This window comes from Terrapene carolina, unplaced genomic scaffold, assembly GCF_002925995.2.
Source record: "Terrapene carolina triunguis isolate 2854851 unplaced genomic scaffold, T_m_triunguis-2.0 Scaffold233, whole genome shotgun sequence".
NCBI classification, from domain to species: Eukaryota; Metazoa; Chordata; order Testudines; family Emydidae; genus Terrapene; species Terrapene triunguis.
In genome coordinates, this window is record NW_020664584.1 from 13737479 (window position 1) to 13763705 (window position 26227).

Sequence of the window (26227 nt, forward strand, 5' to 3'; positions counted from 1 at the left end):
CGCCATATTTGGGGTCGGGAAGGAATTTTCCTCCAGGGTAGATTGGCAGAGGCCCTGGAGGTTTTTCACCTTCCTCCACAGCATGGGGCAGGGGTCGCTTGCTGGGCAGGGGTCGCTTGCTGGAGGATTCTCTGTGACGTGAAGTCTTTAAATCATGATTTGGGGACTTCAACAGCTGAGTCAAGGGAGAGAATTATTCCAGGAGTGGGTGGGTCAGCTTTTGTGGCCTGCATCATGCGGGAGGTCAGACTAGATGATCATAATGGTCCCTTCTGACCTTAAAGTCTATGAGTCTATGAGAATTCTTGGATAAATAAAATCTGGTCCTGGTGCCTTATTACTGCTAAATTTATCAGTTTGTTCCAAAACCTCCTCTATCAACACCTCAATGTGGGACAGTTCTTCTGAGTTGTGACCTAAGCTGTGAGGCTCTCCCTCCCATTCTCTACAGTGAAGACCATTGCAAAGAATTCATGTAGCTTGACCACAACAGCAATGTCTTGCTTGAGTGCTCATTTAGCACCTTGATCATCCAGGGAGACCTCTGATTGTTTGTCAGACTTCATGTTTCTCATGTACTTTTATTTTCTATAAGTTTTTGTGTCATTAGCTAATTGTCAATCAGTTACTCCCTGAATGGCCTAGGCAAACATCCAAGAGAGAGAGAATGCTCAGTGCCACCTCTGAGTCCTGGCTCACCCCATCGAATAGCCCCTCTCCAGCCATGGTCATCCCTGAAGCTTCAGAGGAAGAAGTGAAAAAAAAAAAAAGCCCTCCTGGAATATGTTGATGTGGGGGGATCCCCTTCCTGACCTGTTCTGATGTCTTGCTGAAACCCTGAAGCATGACTGCTGGGAACAAAAGACAAACAATCAGAAGCATGCCCCAGTACTGCTGAGCCCTGCCCCCCACCATCACAAGAAATGCCATCTTACAGCCACACTCATAAATTTATCCATCTCTCTCGTAAAAGTGATTAAGTTGTGTGTCCCTACAGCTCTTATTGGAAGATTTTTTCCAGAAACTCAAACCCTCTGGTGGTGAGAAACCTTCTAATTTCCATCTTGAATTTGTTCATAGCCAGTTATACCCATTTGTTTTTATACGAACAAGGAGACAGAATTAGGAGGAGGAGCTCCCATATAACTTTTACCCAGTGGTTAGGGTAGTCACCTGGGATGGGGAAGACCTCCACTTCATGTGTCTGATGAGCAGAAATGATTTAAACAGGGATCTGTCACCTCCCCTGTGCGTGTCCCGACCACTGGAATAAGGGATATCTCTCTCAATTTCTCCTGTTCAAGTCCCTGTGTATCTAGCACCCCTCCACCCCCGCCCACCCATTGGTTCCAAAGAAGCTATGATAAGTCCAATTAACTTCAATGGATCCACACTAATTTATACCAGTCGAGGATTTGTCCCATAGTGTCGGTCAGCTACTTGAGCTGAGAATGTCCCGAACACTAGTTACCAACAAATCTATGCTCTCTGATTACAAAAAAAAAAGAACATTGCTACTTGGGAAACCAGAATTTCCCCAATATTTTCCCTACAGCTGTTTTCACCTCCTTGTTTTTCAGGCTGTAGATGATGGGGTTTAACATAGGGGTCAAGATGCTGTACTGGACGGAGACCATTTCATCCAGAAGCACAGAGGAGACTGAGCTGGGTTTTGTGTACTGGAAAAAACCTGTCACGTACAATAAGCCAACCACAATCAGGTGGGAGCTGCAAGTGGAGAAGGTTTTTCGCCTGCCCTCCGCAGAGGGTATTCTCAGGATGGTGGCAATAACATGAACGTAGGAGATCAGGGTGAAGAGGAAGGAGCTTGATCCAAATATCACAGCGGAAGTGAGAAGCACCACTTGATTGGTGAGGGTCTCAGTGCAGGACAGTTGTAATAGACGAGGGAGCTCACAGTTGAAATGGCGGATTTGATTGGGCCCACAGAAATGCAACCTGAGGGCAAAAATGGTGTTAAGCAGGGCATAGAAGAATCCGATGGTCCATGCACCACTCACCAGCTGAACACAGATCCCTTTCCTCATTATCTCCATGTAATGCAATGGGTCACAGATGGCAGCATAGCGGTCATATGCCATAGCTGAGAGAATGAAAAGTTCTGCAGAACCTGAGAGGATGATGAAGAACATCTGGGCAAGGCAGCCATTGACAGAAATAGTTCTGTGCTCTGCTAGGAAGTTCATCAGCATTTTAGGCACTGTGACTGAGGAATAGCAGATATCAGTAAAGGATAAATGGAAGAGGAAGAAGTACATGGGGGTGTGAAGGTGAGAATCAGCTCTTATCACCACCATGATCAGTATGTTCCCAACCAGAGTAACCAGGTAAATAACTAAAAACACCAGGAAGAGGAAAATCTGCATCTGTTGGTCACTGGAAAGTCCCAGGAGAATAAATTCAGTCACTGTGGTTTGATTTTCCATTGATATTTATTCAAGAAAACTGTGACCTGTAAGAACATAAATAAATAAATTAAGAAAAGCCATGAAATTAACAGATGTAATAAAAATGAATTGAAATGGCTTGTGCAGATAATCTGATCAATAGGATGAATGTAAAACGAGCCCTATTCCAGTATGTAAATCATTATTTTTTTAAATTGACAAAATTTATAGAAAGAGATAGCAAGAAGCTGGTTGGAATTTGTGTGTTTTAGATTGACAATGATTTAGGCACTTACCTCTACTTTAAGTACCCAAATCCTCAATCAGGTCCAAAAGTAAGGAGCTATTGGAGAAAGGGAACTGGATACTGGGTCTCCTAGATTTGCGGTGAGGGCCTCAAACACTGGGCTATAAAGTTATCCACTCTTTTCCTGTTTCTCTATGGCCTAATGACTTTTTAATCTATGGGTATGTCTACACTACGGGATTAATCCGAATTTAGATAATTCGAATTTGGGAAACAGGTTGTATAAATTCGATTGTGCGCGGCCACACTAAGCACATTAATTCGGTTTTTAACCACATTAATTCGGTGGTGTGCGGCCACACTACCCCATTAATTTAACCACATTAATTCGGTGGTGTGCGGCCACACTAACCCTAATTCGAATTAACAAAATCGATTTTGGCGCTACTCCGCTCGTCGAGGTGGAGTACAGAAATCGATTTTAAGTGCCCTTTAATTCGGATTAACTGGCTCCGTTGTGTGGACGGGTTAAGGATTAATTCGGATTAACGCAGCTAAATCCGAATTAAAGTCGTAGTGTAGACCAGGCCTATACCTCTAACATATATAGATATACAGCTTTTTTACTCAAGCTGGGGATCTGGCTGCTTTACTCCAATGGAGCTATGGCTGATTCACACTCACTGGGGATCTGGCCAATTCTATAAGAAGTACATCTTTGTCTGTTACCTATGGTAATTTTTTTGAGTATTAAGTATCTATAGTATCTTCATGGATTCATCATCATCATCATCAACCCCTTGAGACTTTGAAATACTGGTTTGGGACCCAGCCTGGTATAGGTTGACAACCCAACCAAATACAGAGGATACAGACAAATTGATAAATATTATTAATGCCATAAAGAGGGCTTGAGAAGAGCTTACAACATAATCCGAGAGCAAACTAGATTAAAAATGTGCGAGGAATTTTTTTTTAAAAGTACAATAGAGGAATACACAGAAAAATCAAAGAAAAAGTAGCTGAGATGCTGTAATTGAGAGAACTGAAAAGTGGAAGGCCCATGGGATGCATGAACTCTGGCTGTAATGCCTTACTTTTCTAAGGAAGCTTGTTTGCTTTCCAATCACCCTGCACTTAAATGTGTGTCTTCCCCCAGCAATATCTCTATCTCTTTAGGTCACCAGCTGGGCTTGAACCCTCGGTGTACAGCACTCAGAATCTGCACCTCCACATCCTGAGCTAAAGGAGGATCTCTAAAAGAACTAGCCCTCCAAATTCAAGCTACAACAGAAAAACCCCCCCAAGATCTTGTCTAGCATTGAAACCCAGGCTCTTTCAGACCCTAAGCAAGGTTCACATTCCTAGGCCAACAAGGCACCCACTACAGCACATGCCTTATTTGAACAGTTTAACAGATGTTTGAAGGCTGGGTTCGTGAGATGGATAGTGACAGGAGCAACTCTTCTCAAACAAAAAAACAAAAACAAAAACAAACAAAAAAACAAAAAAAAGAAGAAGAAGAAGGCTGCAGTGATCCCATGAATTATAGACTAACCATGTGTTTTTCAACTATATAGAAATTTCTATCAACAATTCTGGCAAAGAAGATGTGGGTGGAGAGTGCCAGCTCACAATTTGCTCCTGAGCAAAAAGGCAGTACAGTAAACCTGAAAGATACAAGGGAACACCTCAAGCTGAACAGGAGGATCACAGAAGATACAAAACAAAGAAATAAAAGAATTAGCGATTGAGTGGGTAGGCTACCAGAGAGCATACAACAGCGTTCCACAATCATGGATCACAGAGACACTGAAAATGCCTAAAGTTCATTCAAAGATCATTTTCTTTCTACAGCAATTTATGTTAAACTGGAACACTCAATTCTAGCAGAAAGGGACTCTTATTGATGAGATCCAAATTAAAAAAGTAATCTTTGAAGGGTATCTTTGAAGTCTCAGGGAAGAAGAACATCCAACTGGAGCAGAAGGAAATAATCCCATAGTTGGGACCCTCCTTCCAGATGATGTTGTGTTATCCTTTCACACTGAGGATACCTCTCAGGGGGAGGGAATCCCAGTTATTAGGAAGAGACAGGTATTAGTAATGGGCGATTCAGTCATTAGAAACATAGATAGCTGGGTTTGCAATGATGGGGAGAACCGCGTACTGACTTGCCTGCTTGGTGCAAAGGTTGCACATCTCTCAAGACATCTAGATAGACTTATGTGTAATGCTGGGGAGGAGCCGGTGGTTGTGGTACATGTAGGTACCAATGACATAGGGAAGGATAGGAGAGAGGTCCTGGAGGCCAAATTTAGGCTGCTAGGTAAGAGATTGAAGTCCAGGACCTCCATGGTAGAATTCTCTGAAATGCTTCCAGTTCCACATGCAGGGCCAGTTAGACAAGTAGAACTGCAGGGTCTCAATGTGTGGATGAGACGATGGTGTAGGGAGGAGGGGTTTAGATTTACTAGGAACTGGGGAAATTTTGGGGAAAGGGGGAGCCTATACAGGAAGGATGGGCTCCACCTAAACCAAAATGGAACCAGATTTCTGGCACTTAAAATTAAAAAGGCCATAGAGCAATTTTTAAACTAAGGGCTGGGGGAAAGCCAACAGGTGAGGAGGAGTACGTGGTTCAAACGGAGACAACCCCTAGGGGAGGATCTATTAATGGAGATTTTCTGTGTCCTAGTAAGGAGGAGAGGATGGAAGATGATAAAATACAGGTAGGATCTGATGATAAACAGTCAAATGAAAAAAAGTCCCATTCAATTACATCATGTACTGGGAGACAGCTAAAAAGTGACAAGTTTTTAAAGTGCTTATATACCAGTGCTAGAAGTCTAAATAATAAGATGGGTGAACTAGAGTGTCTCATATTAAATGAGGATATTGATATAATAGGCATCACAGAAACTTGGTGGAATGATGAAAATCAATGGGACGCAGTAATACCAGGGTACAAAATATATTGGAAGGACAGAACAGGTGGTGCTGGTGGGAGAGTGGCAGTATATGTGAAAGAAAGCATAGAATCAAATAAAGTAAAAATCTTAAATGAACCAAACTGTACCACAGAATCTCTATGGATAGTAATTCCATGCTCGAGTAATAAGAATATAGCAGTAGGGATATATTACCGACCACCTGACCAGGATGGTATTAGTGACTGTGAAATGCTCAGGGAGATTAGAGAGGCTATAAAAATAAAAATAAAAATCAATAATAATGAGAGATTTCAAGTATCACCATATTGACTGGGTACATGTCACCTCAGTAAGGGATGCAGAGATAGTTTCTTGACACCTTAAATGACTGCTTCTTGGTGCAGTAAGTCCAGGAACCCACAAGAGGAGAGGCAATTCTTGATTTAGTCCTACGTGGAGCTCAGAATCAGGTCCAAGAGGTGAACATAGCTGGACCACTTGAGAATAGTGACCATAATATAATTAAATTTAATATCCCTGTGGCAGGAAAAACACCACAGCAGCCCAACACTGTAGCATTTAATTTCAGAAAGGGTAACTACACAAAAATGAGGAGGTTAGTTAAACATAAATTAAAAGGTACAGCACCAAAAGTAAAATCCCTGAAATCTGCATAGAAACTTTTAAAAGACACCATAGGAGAGGCTCAACTTAAATGTACACCCCAAATTAAAAAAAAAACATAGTAAGAGAACCAAAAAAGTGCCACCATGGCTAAACAACAAAGTAAGAGAAACAGTGAAATGCAAAAAGGCATCCTTTAAAAAGTGGAAGTTAAATCCTAGTGAAGAAAATAGAAAGGAGCATAAACTCTGGCAAATGAAGCGTAAAATTATAATTAGGAAGGCCAAAAAAAGAATTTGAAGAACAGCTAGCCAAAGAATCAAAAATTAATAGCAAAAAAAAAGGTTAAGTACCTCAGAAGCGGGAAGCCTGCTAAACAACCAGTGGGGCCACTGGATGATCGAGATGCTAAAGGAGCATTCAAGGATGATAAGGCCATTGCGGATAAACTAAATGAATTCTTTTAATCGGTCTTCATGGTTGAGGATGTGAGGGAGGTTCCCAAACCTGAGCCATTCATTTTAGGTGAGAAATCTGAGGAACTGTCCCAGATTGAGGTGTCATTAGAGGAGGTTTTGGAACAAATTGATAAACTAAACAGTAATAAGTCACCAGGACCAGATGGTATTCACCCAAGAGTTCTGAAGGAACTCAAATGTGAAATTGCAGAACTACTAACTGTAGTCTGTAACCTATCATTTAAATCAGCTGCTGTACCAAATGACTGGAGGATAATTAATGACATGCCAATTGTTCAAAATGACTCCAGAGGTGACCCTGGCAATTACAGGCTGGTAAGTCTCACTTCAGTACTAGGCAAACTGGTTGAAACTATAGTAGAGAACAAAATTGTCAGACACATAGATGAACATAATTTGTTGGGGAAGAGTCAACATGGTTTTTGTAACGGGAAATCATGCCTCACCAATCTATTAGAATTCTTTGAGGGGGTCAACAAGCATGTGGACCAAGGGGATCCAGTGGATATAGTGTATTTCAATTTTCAGAAAGCCTTTGACGAGGTCCCTCACCAAAGGCTCTTAAACAAAGTAAGCTGTCATGGGATAAGAGGGAAGATTGGTAACTGGCTCTCATGGATTCGTAACTGGTTAAAAGATAGGAAACAAAGAATAGCAATAAATGGTCAGTTTTCAGACTGGAGAGAGGTAAATAGTGGTGTCTGGAATAGGGGTAAACAGTGAGGTGGCAAAATGTGCAGATGATACAAAACTACTCAAGGTAGTTAAGTCCCAGGCATACCATGAAGAGCTACAAAAGGATTTCTCAAAACTGGGTGACTGGGCAACAAAATGGCAGATGAAATTCAGTGTTGATAAATGCAAAGTAATGCACATTGGAAAACATAATCCCAACTATACACATAAAATGCTGGGGTCTAAATTAGCTGCTACCACTCAAGAAAGAGATCTTGGAGTCATTGTGGATAGTTCTCTGAAAACATTCACTCAATGTGCAGCAGCAGTCAAAAAAGAGACTAGAAAGTTGGGAATCATTAAGAAAGGGACAGATAATAAGACAGAAAATATCATTTTGCCTCTATATAATTCCATTGTCTTCCCACATCTTGAATACTGCATACATATGTGGTCACCCCATCTCACAAAACATTGGAAAAGGTTCAGAAAAGGGCAACAAAAATGATTAGGGGTATGGAACGGCTTCTGTATGAGGAGAGATTAATAAGACGGGGACTTTTCAGCTTGGAAAAGAGACATCTATAAAATCATGACTGGTGTGGAGAAAGTAAATAAGGAAGTGTTATTTACTCCTTCTCCTAACACAGGAACTAGGGGGTCACCAAATGAAATTAATAGGCAGCAGATTTAAAGCAAACAAAAGGAAGTATTTTTTTTCACACAACACACAGTCTGTAGAACTCCTTGCCAGAGGATGTTGTGAGGCCAAGACTATAACAGGGTTCAAAGAAGAACTAGATAAGTTCATGGAGGATAGGTCCATCAATGGCTATTAGCCAGGATGAGCAGGGATGGTGTCCCTAGCCTCTGTTTGCCAGAAGCTAGGAATGGGCGACAAGGCATGGATCACTTGATGATTACCTATTCTGTTCATTCCCACTGGGACATCTGGCATTGGCCACTGTCAGAAGACAGGATACTGAGCTGGATGGACCTTTGGTCTGACCCAGTATGGCCGTTCTTATGTTCTTATTAATTAGTGCCAGTGCTGTTTGTGGTATCTATGCTGCCGTAGACATGGAAGCTCTGTGAGATAAATTGTGGTAATCATATCAGCAAAGAACAACAACCAGTTAACCATTTGTTAGACATGGATGGACTAAAACTATATGAACTGTCCCAAAAGGAGATACAGAGATGGATGACATGTGTAACAAAGTTTGGTGAAGATATAAAGCTCTGGAGTGGCTTGGTTAACTGTGTGTTTGTCCAGACTATAAAGGGAAGGGTAACAGCCCTCCTGTGTACAATACTATAAAATTCCTCCTGGCCAGAGACTCCAAAATCCTTTTACCTATAAAGGGTTAAGAAGCTCAGGTAACCTGGCGGACACCTGACCCAAAGGACCAATAAGGGGACAAGATACTTTCAAATCTTGGGGGGGGGGAAGGCTTTTGTTTGTGCTCTTTGTTTTGGGGGAGTTCGCTCTTGGGACTAAGAGGGACCAGACATCAATCCATGCTCTCCAAATCTTTCTGAACAAGTCTCTCATATTTCAAACGTGTAAGTAAACAGCCAGGCAAGGCGTGTTAGTTTTATCTTTGTTTTCTCAACTTGTAAATGTACCTTTTACTAGGGTGTTTACCTCTGTTTGCTGTAACTTTGAACTTAAGGCTAGAGGGGGGTCCTCTGGGCTCTTTAAGTTTGATTACCCTGTAAAGTTATTTCCCATCCTGATTTTACAGAGATGATTTTTACCTTTTTCTTTAATTAAAAGTCTTCTTTTTAAGAACCTGATTGATTTTTCCTTGTTTTTAGATCCAAGGGGGTTGGATCTTGATCCACCAGGAGTTGGTGGGAGAAAGGAGGGGGGATGGTTAATTTCTCCTTGTTTTAAGATCCAAGGGGTTTGGATCTGTATTCACCAGGGAATTGGTGAAGAGTCTCCCAAGGCTACCCACGGAAGGGAATTAGCACTTTGGGAGTGGTGGCAGCGGACCAGATCTAAGCTGGTAGTTAAGCTTAGAAGTTTCATGCAGGCCCCCACATTTGTACCCTAAAGTTCAGAGTGGGGAAGCACCCTTGACAGTGTTGGCATCTGTATTAGATGGGCAGACTGGTACAATCAGATGGCATACAAGTTAATGAAGGAACTATCAAGATATCTCTCAGCATGATCCTTACAAATACCTTGGAATCAGGGAACTGTCAGAGCTACAACATAACAAAGTCAAAGAATAAGTTATTGAAGAACATTAGATCAATAGCAACTATTCTAAGGACAAAATTCAAGGGTAAGAATTTGATCCAAGCCACTAATATGAGGGTGGTGTCTGTAGTACGGTACTTTGCTGGGGTGACCAAGTGGAATCACGGGGAAAAGTAAAAATTTGGCATCCAACAAGACAGCTGCTGGTAATGCAGGGTATTGATTATGAAGCAAGAGATGGAGAGGGCATGTGATGGTGGAAAAAATCTATCTGTGGAAGGAGAAAGTGATAATGAAGAATACAACATCAAAATATATGAAAAGTCAGACAGAGTAAAAAATCATCTGGTGGAGATAACAATCAATGACTGAGAGTCTATTCCAGCCCCCCAAACAGTGAAAAAAGTAGAAAGAAATTCCCACAGAAAGACACCACAATTTTCAACAGAAAGAAATGCACGCACAGTGGTGGTGAGAGATCAAACCTATTAGTGAGAGAACATTAACAGTCTCATGACTTCTAGAAGGATATCTGAGCAGAGAGAAAGAGATGCTCAATATGAGTGCACAAGAGAAGTCCTTAAGGCTTAATCATATAGAAGTAAGACTGACCAACAAAAACTGCTCCCTGAATTGCAGAACGCATTCAGAAAAGAAAGACAGTTGAGCCTCACTGAGAGAGACTATATGCACAGACACAGGAGGCCACCAAGTTCCTGAATTAGAATCTCTGTTGAAGTATGGATTTAAACAAACTGTGCATTATTACCACCACCAAATCGAAGGTGCTCTAGAGAACAAAGAGGCTAAGATTTTTGGGATCTGGGAATTCTCACAGACTGAGTGGTGCAGAAAAACAGGCCAAGCATGTTAACTGATATCTCCATACCAGCAGACACCATCATAATAAGAATCAAGAAGAAAAGATACTAAAGTATGAAGAACACTTCCACAAAGTAGAATGATTATTGAAAACTAGAACAAAGAGTATCCCAGCAATTATTGGAATACTTAAAGTGATCCCTAAGGGTATCACTGAGCAGCTGAAGAACACATTAGGAGTGCAAGACATCATGGTCAGTGACTTCCAGCAAACAGAACTCTCACTCTCAGGCACTGTGAGAATGTTAGGGAAAGTCAAAGGAAAATGAGTGCATTTCAGCATCTAATATGCAGGAATTCTGCAGAGGGGTTAAGAAAACTCCTGATTACCCAAACCTACACAGCAGGTGCTGGGCAGGATTTATTGGTGACTCATGGGGATAAATTTTGGATAGTAGCTTTCCCCTTTTTATACTTAATGATCTTGTATATCGTGAAAGCTATTTGTTTTTAAAAATCCCCCTTGTGTAATACTGAACATAACAGATGAATGTGCCCAGCAAATACTGTCTAGGTACGGTGACATGATTTGAAACAAAGGGGTTGAATTGAAAGTTATTGGGAGATTTGTTCCTAAATCTGTTACAGTAACGCCTCGCTTAACGTGGTTACGTTCCTGAAAAATGCTACAGTACATGCCTTTGAAAATTCAATCCAATGGGACTTTGGACTCAGGGTCCTGCACATCTGAATTTCAGGCTGTTCATATATAAGAGAATCTCTCCTGCCCTCAAGGAAGTTAGCAGCTACTTAGACATTGATTTTGAGTGGAAATGGGAAATAAGCTAATGTTCTGTCCAAAGTCAAATCTATGTTTAATCCTGTAGTCTTCCAGACAGAACCTAAAACTTTTATACATTATCACTTTATCAGACAAATGCCTGAGCAAAGAGCTGGACCTTGTATTGGAACCAAAATGATAACAAAGGCAGAGAATGCCCTACCCCTAACATACACACACACACACACTAACACTTATTCCAAAACCAGAAACTACTTCTATTACACACTAATTGAACCCAGTTTTCTCAGGGATGCCTTGAGAAAGAGAGAGAAAGAGTTGTGCAGTTTAAGTAGTCAATGCAACTCTGCACAGAGACAGACTCCTAGATAATGGGGGGCAGAATCTGGTCCTTTGGAATCAAAAGGATAATAAAAGGTTAAAATGAATAAAAATATGAATCAACTCACCTGCCTCTTAAAAGTGGATCATAACTATGATGAGAGCTCCCGACCTGTGATTTTCTCTTTTTGTTTTCTTAGTCTATCTACTTACTTATTGATTTGTCTGTCTAATTTATCTATCTGCCTCTGGGATACAGCATCTAAGGACGTTCAATACTCTTTACCAGGAACAGTGAGACCCTTCAATGTGTGCAGGCTTATCAGTGGGAATGGAGCAAAGACCCTTTTCTTAGCTGACTCCAAGACTAAGAGCTGATTTCTGGAGAGCTGTTTAAATGCTGTCTTGTTCCCCTGGGACAAGATCCCTGGAGTTCACTCTCTGTGACAAGCTACCAGTAACACTGTGCTGGGTCAGCTCTTAAAGCAACAGTGTATGGTTCATAAAAATGAGAGCACTGTGGCTTTGACTCTCAAAGAGCCCAAGTGATTTAGGTAATACCTAATTTAGCAATACCCAAATTTCACAGCAGGACTCTGTCCCCCGGCTGGAGTTCCTGCAAACGTACCCTAGCATCATATCAATGTTTGTTGAGGTTCTTCCGAGCCATAGATGTAGCTAAGTGATAAGCATCCCGCAGCTTTTCTCTTAGTCGGGATACATATTGCTGATGAGTTTCATAGTTATCTCTATCCTCTGATACACCAAAGCATAAGTCTATGGGTAATCTTGGTTCTTGCTCAAACATCAAGAGATATGGGGTGACTCCCGTAGCATCGTTCTTTGTGGCGTTGTAGGCATGCACCAGAAATGTGACATGTTGGCTCTAGATTGCCTTCTGGTCTGGTCGCAAAGTCCCCAACATATGTAATAGGGTTCGGTTGAACCTCTCTGGCTGAGGATCACCTTGCAGGTGATAAGGCATTGTCCTAGACTTTTTAATTCCCGCTATCCTCAGCACCTGCTTCAGAAGGTGACTCTTAAAGTCCCGCCCCGATTCCCGATTCAAGGGTATCCAGGCTGGGAATCCATAAACTGAGAAATATTTTTCCCACAGTACTCGAGTGACAGTGGTGGCCCTCTGATCACGTGTGGGATATGCCTGTGCATATCGCGTAAAATGGTCAGTCACTACTAGAAAGTTCCCAACATTCCTCTTGTCTACTTCTAAAGACAAGAAATCAATGCATACCAGTTCCAAAGGTTTGTTGCTGGTGATGTTCTTGAGATATGCAGCCCTCGTGGGCAGAGTTTTCCTTTGAACACATCGAGCGCAGGTCTCACATTTCCTGCAAACATCTTCAGCCATCCAGGGCCAATAGAACCTACTAAAAATAAGTTCCAGGGTCCTCTCCATCCCTAAATGTCCAAAGTCATCATGCAAGGCCCTCACGGCCAGGGCTCTGTACTCTTTTGGCAGCACTAGTTGTGCTCGTTGCTTTTGTAAGGGGTTGGTGGCCGTTCGGTGTAGCACTCCCTGAATCAATTTTAGTTTGGTCCATTCTCTCAATAGTAGTTTACCCTCCAGGTTAGATTGGACAACCGCAGCTGGGCTTCGCCCCTACCTTTTGGCAAGTAGTGTACCATGAATGTCAATATCTTGCAGCTGGGCTTTTTGCAAGTTGGCCGCATTGAGCATGGGCAAGGGAGATTGGTCCAATGCAATATAGTTCACTGAGGCAGAAGGCACGCTTTCAGGGGGCAGGCCCAGAGCTTCTGCAACACATCCATGAAGGGTCTCATGGGCCTCTGGCTCTCGGTGACTCACACTGCAAATAGCTCTCACTCCATCCGTGGGTATCACAGCAACTTCTGGTGCCTGTGGATGCCAGGACAATGCATCTACATCTACATTGTTCTCCCTGATTGGTATTGAATGCTGAAGTCATAGCTAGCCAAAGCGGGCACCCATCTTTGCCCTGTAGCATCCAGCTTAGCTCTTGTTAACACATAAGTCAGTGGGTTGTTGTCTGTCCACACCTGGAACTGAGCACCATACAAGTAGTCTTGAAATTTCTCAGTGATGGTCCATTTCAAGGCCAAGAACTCTAGCTTGTGGGTGGGATAGCGAGTTTCACTATCAGACAGTCCTCGGCTGGCAAAGGCTACAGGTTTACATTTGCCTTTCAATTCCTGGTACAGGACTGCTCCCAGACCCTCCAAACTGGCATCAGTATGCAGGATAAATGACTTGCTTGGGTCAGCAAAGACTAGGACCAGAGCATGACTTAGGCAAGTAATGATTTCTCGAAAAGCCCTTTCGCATCTCTCATCCAACCGTGGCCCACATGGTTCGAAGTGGCCATAGTGTCTCTGCACAGGAGGCTTTGGGGACCTCCCCTTATTCTTGGTCTTAGATTTGTTCTTGCTGGACTGGTATCCCCTGGTAAGATCATTCAGAAGTTTTATAATCGTAGCATAGTTTTTCACAAATCTGTGGTAGTAGCCACTAAACCCAAGAAAGGTCTTGAGTTCTCTGCAGTTTACTTGGACATGGCCATGTAGTGAGTGTTTCTATTTTATCGGGATCAGTACTCACACCCTCTTGGGATACAATGTGACCCACATACTTCACTGAGGTTCTGCAGAACTGGCATTTGTCAATTGAAAGCTTCAAACCATAATCCTCCAACCTATCAAGCACTTTAAGAAGTCTTTCTTCATGCTCCTCCAAGGTTCTTCCAAACACAATCAGGTCATCCAAATAAACTAACACTTGCAGTAAATTCATGTCTCCCACAACTTTCTCCATAAGATGTTGAAATGTGGCAGGTGCTCCAGAAATCCCTTGGGGCATGCGTTCGAACTGATAAAACCCTAATGGGCAGATGAAGGCTGTCTTCTCCTTATCTTCTTCTCCCAGAGAGATCTGGTAGTATCCACTCCGAAGATCCAACACAGAGAACCACTGGCTTCCCAGCAAGCAGTCTAAGGCATCTTGGACTTAGGGCATAGTGTACTGGTCAATCACAGTGCGGCTGTTTAGGGTGCGGTAGTCAATACACATCTGGATTTTCCCATTCTTTTTACGGACCACCACAATGGGTGAGGCATATGGGCTGCGGGACTCTGTAATGATGCCATTCGCAGCCAGCTCCTGAAGATGTTGTCGCACATCTTCCATCCCGGACGAGCCCCCCAAAATGTAACCCTTCTGCCTGTCTGAGTTGACAGCAACAAGGGCCGGGTTCAGTATCTAGGGGTTCCATTTCAATAACACAATGCAAAACCGTCTGAAGCCCCCACCCCGTCACCTGGGACAATTACATACCACCCCCCCGGGTGCCTCTAAGAGGCAATACTTCCCCTCTCGCAAGCACAGAGTCTGAGTGTAGCAAAATCCTTTTAATAAAGGAGGGAAACAACGTGGCATTATGTTGGGGAAACACCACAAACAGGATTCATAACACAAACCATGAGGAAAAGACTCACCCCCAAGTAAGTTTGGCAGTGTCCTTTCCCCCCCAGGGTCTTAAGTCCAGCAACCCAAAAAATCACCCAAAGTCCCAAAAGTCCAATACCCCAAAAGTTTCTTGAGTCCAGCAACCCAAAAATCACCCAAAAGTCCAACAACCCAAAAGTCTCTGTCCGTGGTCAGTGCAGCCCCAGAGTTCAAACGTTTATCTGCAGAGTTTTACCCCCCAGCCCCCTTCTTAAAGCTCTCCAGCTAGATAGGATATTTCATGGTGTGTTTACTATGGTATTAAGCAGGATGAGCTCTCTGCATACCAAACGCTGAACTGTATTTAATACTGTTTAATGTTGCACAGTGACTGGTTTATGATGACTCTTTGGGCCCATATAATCCTTCTAAATTAGAACCTACATTGATGCACATGAAATCCCTTGAGATATTTGAGTGAAGGAAGCTGCTGAAGAACACTGCTCACTTCTTCTACTGACATTGTCTGTGTTATGGGAACATGGGAATTGCCGTATTGAGTCAGACCGGTCATCCAGTCTAGTATCCTGTTTCTGACAATGACTAGACCCAGCTGTTCAGAGGAAGGCTCAGGAACCTGGCAGTACACAGATGTGGGATACTCTGCACCCATAATAGAGTCTGGATTTTTTTTTAGAGAACGTCTTAAGCCCAGAAGCATGATGTTTAATATCCCTTCCAAAAATAGTATTCTAAATAATTATAATAGCTCTGGATAATCTTCTTATGCAATCCCTTCCTGAACCTTGGTGCATTTTGGGTCTCAGTGTCTCCCTGTGGCAATGAGTTCCATAGTCCAATTATGTGTCTTCTTTGTGCCATCAGCACATGCATAGAACATCTTTCCATTAGTGGTTCAACAAACCATCACCCTCACATTATCAAAATCCTATAGAAAGGAAGAGAGAAGGTCTCAGCTGAATGGGCTTTTTCATTCATCTATTATGTCTTTTTCTGCATCTCTTCTTCTCTATATATGTGATATTGCATTAACTTGAGTATTTTGACTAAATGGACATATCCCCACAGTCTGTCTCCATGCAGACTCCAGCCAAAGCTCACAGAACACAATCTGCAGGATTGAGCCCAATCACATTTGTGTATAATCCCAGTCCTTCAAGTAGATTCACTCTCATGCTAGTGCTCCATAGTCATGCTTAACTTCAATATGATTAATCATGGGTTCAATCTGTTCTCTGGGGTAAGCCTTGAGCAGGACTGGGCAATATATTAATATTTAAATGAACTTTTAAGTTTTCAGTAAGCCTATCAAATTTAAATGTAAGAACTATAAGACTGTAATTAGGTCTGCACTTTGTCAGGGCTGCAAATGTTGGGCACTGAGGAAGAGACAAGAGCAGATCTTGAACACAGTGGACATGAATATATTAAGATGGATGGTTGGAGTTACAAGAATGGACCATGTTCAAAATAAATGATATAGGTGAAGCGAGAAGGTGGTACTAGTTATTAAAAAGCGGAGGGAATCCAGGTTAGATGGTTTGGCCATGTGAAAAGAACACCAGAAGAATATATAGGGAACAGAGTGTTAAAGTTAGAATTGGAGGGTAAGAGAAGAATTGGGAGAACCAGAACTAGATGGATGGATTTCATAGTAATGGATTTGATTTGCTCTGGAGTTTCTAAGGAACTGTCTTTAAGGCAGACTGGAATGGATAAGAAGGATCCCAAAAGCCCTTGAGTTGAGTTAGTGCAGCAAGGGATTCAGATACTATGCCCTGGTCTACACTATGAGTTTAGGTTGAATTTAGCAACGTTAGATCAATTTAATCCTGCACCCGTCCACACGACGAAGCCATTTTTGTCGACTTAAAGAGCTCTTAAAATCGATTTCTGTACTCCTCCCTGACGAGGGGATTAGCGCTGAAATCGACATTGTCGGGTCGAATTTGGGGTAGTGTGGACGCAATTTGATGGTATTGGCCTCCAGGAGCTATCCCAGAGTGCTCCATTGTGACCGCTCTGGACAGCACTTTGAACTCAGATGCACTAGCCAGGTACACAGGAAAAGCCCCAGGAACTTTTGAATTTCATTTCCTTTTTGGCCAGCGTGGTGAACTCAGCAGCACTCAGCAGCACAGGTGACCATGCAGTCCCCCCAGAATGTTTCTACGCTCCCCCTATCATCTCCGTCCCCGAGGTTATTGCAGATTAGAAGGTGAAAAAAATGCACTCGCGATGACATGTTTTCCGAGCTCATGCAGTCCTTCTGCACTGATAGGGCACAGCATAATGCATGGAGGCATTCAGTGGCAGAGGCCAGGAAAGAATTGCTGTGTTTGCTTAACGGCAAAAGTATCATGCCTCGCTAGCGATCCTGCCCGAGACAGGTCGCTGTGTCACATGCACTCCGCGCTGTGTCAGCCTTGGTCGGGGGCATGACTGCTTTGTGAGCAGGAAGGCCATAGATATAGACATTGCATTAGGTAGCTTCTGTAGCTAGAGAAAACATTCCTGTGCATTCAGCAAAGTCGGTGGCAAAAAAAGAGAAGCCCTGTAGTGTAGTGGTTATCATGTTCACCTAACACGCGAAATATCCCTGGTTTGAAACCGAGCGGAAACAGGTCAGTGTTCTTTTTCTGACTCCCCTCTTGCATTTTTAGTCTTAGAACAGACCGCGCTGTGAATTTTCACTTTGAATTATATCAATTATGAGTTAAATAATATGGAAGCTCTCTCTGTTATAGTCCCAGGTTCCTTACGCTTTCAGCTGCTCTGATAAACTAACATTTTTGTTAGGGGCTGGGGAAAATTTTCATGAAGCCTTTTATAGGGACTAAATGCTATCTAGGACTCTGAAATAATCTTAACGTGGCCCATAGAGTGCAATCTTTCGTTCTGGATTTGTCATTCCACAAGTTGAAGTGCTCCTTACTACTGTCCAGGCTTCATGAGCCATGGAAGCAAGGGGCAGGCTGGGGTAGGTGCGACTGCGCGGTGCTGCCGGCTGGGAGAGCAGCCTGAGGCAGAAGCCTCCAGCTTGCATGATATTCCAGGCAGGACTGAATCTCCATTAGACAAAAATTAAAGAAGAGAATGACCTGGAGTCACTCCCATTCGGTGCTCTAAGAGGAGGATAACCATGTCTGTCCAGGCACCCCTGATCGACCTCACCGAGGTCTGCCAGCTGAGCGGGGCTGAGCAGGACCCTGGCTGGCAGGAGCCGGTGGACAGAGCCCTAGACTGGCAGCAGGCTGAGCGGGTCTGGCAGACGGGACCCCAGAAAAAAGGCGTGAAATGATTGTCTGCCGTTGATTTCACAGAAAGAGGGAGGGAGGGAAGCCTGACGACATGTACCCAAAACCACCCACGAGAAAGTTTTTGCCCCATCAGGCATTGGGAGCTTAACCCAGTATTCAAATGGGCAGCAGAGACTGCGGGAACTGTGGGATAGCTACCCACAGTGCACTGCTCTGTAAGTCAATGCTAGCCATGTTAGTGAGGACGCACTCCGCCGACTTAATGCGCTTAGTGTGGACATAAGCAATAGACTGTATAAAATCGAATTCTAAAAAAATGACTTCTATAAAATCAACCTAATTTTGTAGTGTAGACATACCCTTAAATACAAGATCATAATTGTGACAGATATCACACTGTCCTGTAACACCCTGGACAAACCTTTTTGAGTTAAATTAAACATTATTGAATTAACATCTTCTGAGTTGATTGTATTAAAATGCACATTTATTTACTATTGCAAGATTATGTGGAGCTTATTTAGGAAGAAGTCATTATTAATTCAGTCTCAGAATTTTCAGAAGAAATTAGGAACGTGAAAGGAATTTTGGGGATATTACATGTGAAGTGGATGTCCTGGGACATTTTGGTGGGTTAAGGAAATGCAAATTTTAAAGCTACTTTAGAAGCTGCACTTTGGGCAGAGACCTATTGTCTCTGGCTGATTACCTAGCCAAGGTCTTTTCAGATAGCCCAACTGGATAAATGAGTGACTCAGAGTTACAAGTTATTCTGCTGCCCACAAATCCCTTCTCCAATGATGATTCCTTGTATGTCCCCTCACCCACCAATTAAATTGTTGCTTTAACCCTTCTATATATGTGTTGCAATTGGGGTGTATTCGGACCACCCACCATTCTTTTGGATGTACCACCCATGTATTAGACTGAAAGGACACATTGAAAAGCGCTGGGTGCACCTGCTCCCACACGTTCACCCGTTGGGGAGTATTTCCGGCTCCAGGCTGTGGCCAGTTTAAACCCAGATTCTTCCAATTTGGCATCCATATTACATGTAGGGTTACATTCTTCAAAACGGTTAAATTGTCATATACCCAATGTCCCAGGGGAGATTTTATGTCCAGAGTGATGTGTACATAACAACTTCACACCCTGGAATTTTCCTCTATGGAGATTCCATTGTGATTAGACATGGTAACATCACACCCTAATTATGAGACCCCATAACTCAAAGGTGGTTCAAACACTCAGGGAGACCAGAGGGTTATATTTTTGGGGCCCTCCATGACAAATCACATGTCTGGATGACTATGTTTACTATTGTCATTGATCATGGCATAGTCTAGGGAATACCACACAATATGTCCTGATAAATTTGATATTCTTCACCGGGTTGGGGACCCCCCCTCCCACCATCTGATCTGTACACCACATACCGACGCTGCCAAATTCCCATGGGAGGATTGGTGGTAGCATCTTTTATGGGTAGATCCTTAAAGTCCTCATTTGCTTCATTACCATAACTTGAGGGTGTAGCAGTCCACGTGTTTCCTCCTTTTGCCACCTCACATTGTGGGCTCTGGGTAGGGCTTACAATAGCAACAATTGTGATTAGCAGCAACAATTGTTACATTCCAGGCCAGGGGGTGCTTGTTTTCCTTTGTGGGTTCACCTGTAAGATACATGCAATAGAATTTATACGTCATCCTTCTTAACCTCCATTTTGTCCCTTTTATTTGTGTGCAATGAACCCATCCCTGCTCTTCATCCTCTGTTCCCAATAGCAGCAGGCTGGGCCCTAATTGGTCAAGGGCTATGTAGGGCCCCTCCAGTGAAGAGCTGAGTATGGATGGTATTGCTCTGAAATCCGGTACATCACTTGATCTCCCATCTTGCGTGGATAATGCTCTTTGGGCAGGTCACATCATGCTCTGACCTTTGCTGCTCCTTGTTCCTCTTGCCAGGCCACTGCCTGCTGTGATCCATGGTATTCTCGGTTCCTCTTCAGCTGGCGTCAGATTTTCTAAAGTTCTGAAAGACAAAAAGCACATTTTTCTACCTCCTTTAGGGGGCAGTAGATTATTGCTTAAAATAACCCTTCCTTTTACAAACTTCCTTGCTGATTGCAGGAAAAACAGGATAATTGTCTCCACAGTTTCTTGCATCTGAAGAAGTGAGGTTTTTACCCACGAAAGCTTATGCCCAAATAAATCTGTTAGTCTTTAAGGTGCCACCAGACTCCTTATTGTTTTCACAGTTTCTTGGTTTTTTGTTCTATCAGCAGACCAGGCTTTAATGGCTTCTACCCTTAAGAGGAAGGGTGGATTATCCTACTGTTCATTTATGAAATTCATGAGGTGGTGTAATTCAGTTTCCCTTCTTCTACAGCAGACCAGGTTTGTAATGGTTTCTCTTCTGTGCCAAGATATAGGTTTATTTACAGGTAATAGCTGAGAGGCAGCATTACCATGAGACTTTTGAACATGAAATTTGTTTTCAATTACCATTTTTAGCATGCTTAATTCCCCCCCCCAAACCACACATATTATACATTGTTGCATGGTTACTTACTAACATTACATTTATTCCAAGGTTTAACATTTTGACAGTCTGATTACTCAGAGCCACCTTAAGGCTCACTGTTTCTGACATTGCTTCTTTTGTATCAGAGTTACACTAGCTTTTAACTTTTTGTTCTTCTCCTGCAGTTCTTAGCTGCTATTGATTTCCCCCCACCCCCCAACAAAAAGAATCCAGAATCTCACTTTATACTCCTGGTTCTGTCTGCCCCAGCCATGGCCACATTCTCTGGTCCTTATTTTAAAAGATATTAAACTTTATAAAAACATGGAAGTACCCAAAGGGTTAAATACTAAATACCAAAGCCAAACTAGCTGCATGTGTCTGGCAAAAGGGACTGTAAGTATTGCAACTTTGAATGAGAAATTCAAATGGAGTTTTAGTGGCATTGTTATTTTTAAAAAACTGATTTTATTTTGTTTTTATCTTAAACCTACAAAACAGGGTTTTACAAAACATGAGTGTTGGTTTAGGTCCTTAAAACCTTACATAATTACACAAAAAATACATACACACATACAAAAATTCCCTTTTCCCAACATTCATTTTTATTACAACTATACCCAGACTACATTTCCATAGCATACAATTGGAGGCAGTCAAGTCAAGTTCCAATGGTAAACACCTATTTCTTTTAGCGATTCTGATTAAATCATCCAATAGTTAAATAATTTAAATCAGATTGTCTCTCTGCATGCTACCTGCAGCATCCCTTTACAATTGATTATTTACAGACCATTCCTTTGGGGAAAGGGCCCATTCTCCTTTAGATTAGATGTAAAGATGTTGTCCTGGATTTGAAGGGTGTGTATACTCAGACCGCGATCAAGTCAATTGCAACCATATTATGTGCATTCAGCCATCATGATTTAATAAAATAGAATACCACATAGTTAAGGGTTAATTGAAAGCAGACTTTCAGAAACAAGGTCATATCTAGCTGGCCATTTCTGCTAATCAGAATGGGAGGAGGGGACAGACAAGCAAACAAGTGAGACTGAAAAGCTTGGTGATTGGAAAGCCTTGAATCTAGATGCCTCTGATATTAAAAATTTATTGAAAGTTAGAAAAATGATGATCCAGTAGGGGTCATCATGACCTATGTGTTTTGTAGAAGTTAGCTATAAAAAGTTTAGATAATAGAGTGTACTTTGGAGCAGTCCTCTAAAGCCATGTTGAAAGACTTTTTCCTTACACCTTTTCTCCCCAGTGGGTGAGCAACTGGCCACTACAAACCTGCTGTTAACTACTCAGTACCATTCCAGATGTTAGTGAAATATCTGGGATGTTCTAAACCTATTGCTTATGTTTGTGCATGCGTAAATCTAATAAACTGCAGTGTTAGACAAGAACATGCTTATTTGCATTTAATCCTTGATAGGCAGAATTGCTCTGTTCCTATTGATTTATTCCTGACACTGCCTGGAGTGAAATAGTTAAGTTACCAGTGTTGGGGGTCTGAAAACCCTGGGTAACAAAGGCTCCTGGGGACAAAAACATAGTTGTGGTAGTGGCCAGTACCTGACCCCCTTGTATAATTTGTTTAACTAACAGGATTCCACCCAGTGTGACTGTACCGAGTTGCACATATATTTATATTTACATGACTGGGTTTTATTATCAAAGCAAGAATTCTATTCTTATAACACCACAACTGTTACTCTTTAACATTTCTACAACTCTCAACTATTTACTTCCCTCCAAACTCTGTAATATTAATTTCTGCAACAGCTAGTTTTATCTCTTCACACTCTTTCTTTAAATCACTCACTTCTGCATTCATTTCTTTAAAGTGGTGCATTTTGCCTGTAAGGACTTAGCCACCAAGTACAGTCCCTGCAACACAGCTACCTTAGTCTGTGCTTTCTTTACCATGGAATTGTTGGAAAAGGCAGTATTAATATTATTTCCATGGTTGCCCATGGGTCTTTTGCTTTAAAATTTCAGTGGTATACAGAGGACCTCTGTCATGCTTTGTCAAAAATACTTTTCACATAAGTATCCAAAGTAACCTCCCTGAAAACTTCAGAAAAACAAGTGTGAGAGGGGGGCGGGTGGGTGGAAAGCAACCAGTTAAGCCTGTGAAGTAATTTTAAAGTACAGGCTAACAGCAGCAAATTTAGCAAACTGGAAAAAAAGGAAGAAAGACAAATAATTTCAAAAAAGGATATTATTAGCTCTGAGCTAAGAGTAGGGCTCCCCGAGTTAAAATAATTGGGAACCCTTACCCCTAGTTTTTATCCTGGCTCTGGGGGAAAAGTGGGTGTTTGTTAACTGCACTTGCAAACCTTGAATTTGTTCTCCCAGTGTTGCTTTTGTTTGCATGCCAAATGAATTGCAGGAGTGCCATTGCCTGCTGCAGTTAACTGTTTCTGGGCAACCCCATATGTTAATGCATTAATTCTAGATGTTAACCCACTCCCTCACCGTTTTTCACTGTGAAATTCCTTTGTATTCCCTTCCCTGGGATTGAGTTGCAGTTCCTGGCTCTTAAGATTGTCTATTAACTTTGCTACCATACACGATTCCTGCTGTTCCCTTCGGGGAAGGCATGGGGCAGAGGGCTATGACCATCTGGGATCTGTCCTCTCAGGATAATAACATGGATTGGCTCCTTCCTCTGATGTATTTACCTCCACACATCCAACTGCTCCAAAAACTGAGGTTTGAGACCCCCAAGACCATTAGTCCCACACTTACATTGATAGAGCTCATCGTATAAATCTGCTCCACTCCCCAGCCGTTCATGCCTCTCCCACCAAATTGCCTCACAGGACTCTTCTGTCCATACAGCATCGCGTGTCATTAGATTCACTACCTCTACTGCTAGTATGGATTTTTTTCCATTAAAATCTGTTGGTCCACTCCAAAGCCTTAATATGTTGGAGGAGATCAGCTTCCCTTTTTACCCAGTACACCATGCCTGGGCACAGACCTTGTAATACTGTTCCTCTTTTCCAATATTCCTTTCCCTTGGGATCCCCAATAACATCCCCCATCTCCTTTACAATCTCATCTCAGGTTGACCCCCCTTAACTGGTATGGGCCCTGATTCCTCTGTATCAATTTATTTTAAAAGGCTGTTACCTCAGGTTACCAGAGCCCATCGTATCACCATCAAGCAGCTTTGTGGACTGTTATTGAGGGGGACTTATCTGGCTGTTACTCACCTGTCCAGCATGATGCATCCGAGTCATGTCAACAAGATATTAGGGCTTCTCCTTCACCTTCCCTTGGTTCTTGCCACACAGACAGAAAGCAGAAGACCAGAAGTGCAGGCAATGTGATGTTTATTGGGGTTAATCAAGCAAACTTATCCATAGCTCTCCACACCAGTAGCGCTTTTCCCCTGTTCCTCCCTTCTCTTTCTCAGCAGACATAATTATACACGTACTGCATGCCCTTGGCAGCAGCATAGTCATGTTCCATTTTGGAGGGTCTTGAGTCTTGGGGCTTTGATTCCACCTCTTTGTACCCCATGGGAGGGAGAGGAAGGGAGGTTGTGTACTGGCCAGGCTTTTCTTTAGCTTTTAGTGTTTCTTATGTCTCTCTCCCATCCCCCCCCTTGTCCCTCCTAACTGGTTGTTTGACCTTGGCTTGAGGGAGGAGTCAGGCAGTCTTTAAGTGTATGCTTGTATATTACACTCCCCACCATACCCAGCAACATTTTAACTTTCTTCCTTATCTTTTCTCACTGTGCTATAAACCCCACCTGGTTGTGAGCAGATCCAATACACAGTGTCTTTGTTCTCCCATGTTAGCAAGAATATAAAGTATCAAAAGTCAAACGAGCAAACAAAGCCCAAAATTCTATCTAAGGCAAATATACAGGCCTGAATACTATATTATCATCACTAGCATGGACCTTCCACATAACTTTAATCCCATTGCTTAGGGTAGTTAATTAGTATGTGGCAGACCCCCCTCTTCAAGTGTATGATGAGGAAAAATATTTGAACAAATCTCATATGTGTGCCCTGACCACTGGAATATGGGATATCTCTCTCAAATTCTCCTGTTGCAGACCCTTTGTGAGTCTAACTCCAGCACCCATTGGTTCCAATGTAGTTATGCTATTTTACACATGCTGGGGATCTGGCCAATTTACTTTACTGGATCTACACTGATTTAGACTAGTGGAAGATTTGGCCCAAAATGTCTGTCAGATACCTTAGCTGAGAATGTCCCAAACACCTGTTACCCAGAAATCTATGGTCTCTGATTTTTTTTTTAAAAAAAGATAAGAACATCAACACTAGTTGAGAAACCTGAATTTCCCTAATATATTCCTTAGAGCTGTTTTCACCTCCTTGTTTTTCAGGCTGTAGATTATGGGGTTTAACAGGGGGGTCAAGATGCTGTACTGGATGGAGAACATTTCATCCAGAAGCACAGAGGAGACTGAGCTGGGTTTTGTGTACTGGAAAAAAGCGGTCAGATACAACAAACCAACCACAATAAGGTGGGAGCTGCAGGTGGAGAAGGCTTTCCGCCTGCCCTCCGCGGAGTGTATCCTCAAGATGGTGGAGATGACGTGAATGTAGGAGATGAGGGTGAAGAGGAAGGAGCTTGATCCCAGTATCACAACAGAAGTAAGAAGCACCATTTGATTGGTGAGAATGTCAGTACAGGAGAGTTGTAACAGAGGAGGGAGCTCACAGCAAAAATGGCTGATTTGATTGGGTCCACAGAAGTGCAACTCGAGGGCAAAAACTGTGTTAATTAAGGCATAAAAGAAGCCCGTGATCCATGCACCACTCACGAGCTGAACCCAGATCTCTTTGTTGATTGCATCCACATAATGCAATGGGTAGCAGATGGCAGCATAGCGGTCATAAGCCATGGCTGAGAGAATGAAAACTTCTGTACCAGCTAAGAGAAAAAAGAAGAACATCTGGGCAATGCAGCCATTGACTGAAATTGTTTTGTGCTCTGCAAGAAAGTTCATCAGCATATTAGGCACTGTGACGGAGGAATAGCAGATATCAACAAAGGATAAGTGGAAAAGGAAGAAATACATGGGGGTGTGAAGGTGAAAATCAGCTCTTATCAGCACCATGATCACTATGTTCCCAACCAGGGTGATTAGGTAAATAACTAAAAACACCAGGAAGAGGAAAATCTGTATCTGTGGGTCACTGGAAAGTCCGAGGAGAATAAATTTGGTCACTGTGGTTTGATTTTCCATTGACATATATTCAGGAAAACTGTGACCTGGGAAATGAGGGGGAAAAAATAAATGAATTTAACATTTAGAACCAAAGTAAATTTAAACAGCATGTGGAGATAATCTGATCAGCAGTATGAAAGTAAAAAGAGTCCTATTCCAGCCTGTAAAATATGTGTTTTACATCATTTAAATTGAGAGAGAGAGAGAGAGAGAGAGAGAGAGAGAGATGCT

At 42.4% G+C, this 26227-nt stretch overlaps 1 pseudogene; it reads right to left on the bottom strand.

Moving 5' to 3' along the window:
• Positions 1–1514: 1514 nt before the first annotated feature.
• LOC112117369 lies at positions 1515–26020 on the bottom strand (annotated as a pseudogene).
• Between the last annotated feature and the right edge of the window lie 207 nt (positions 26021–26227).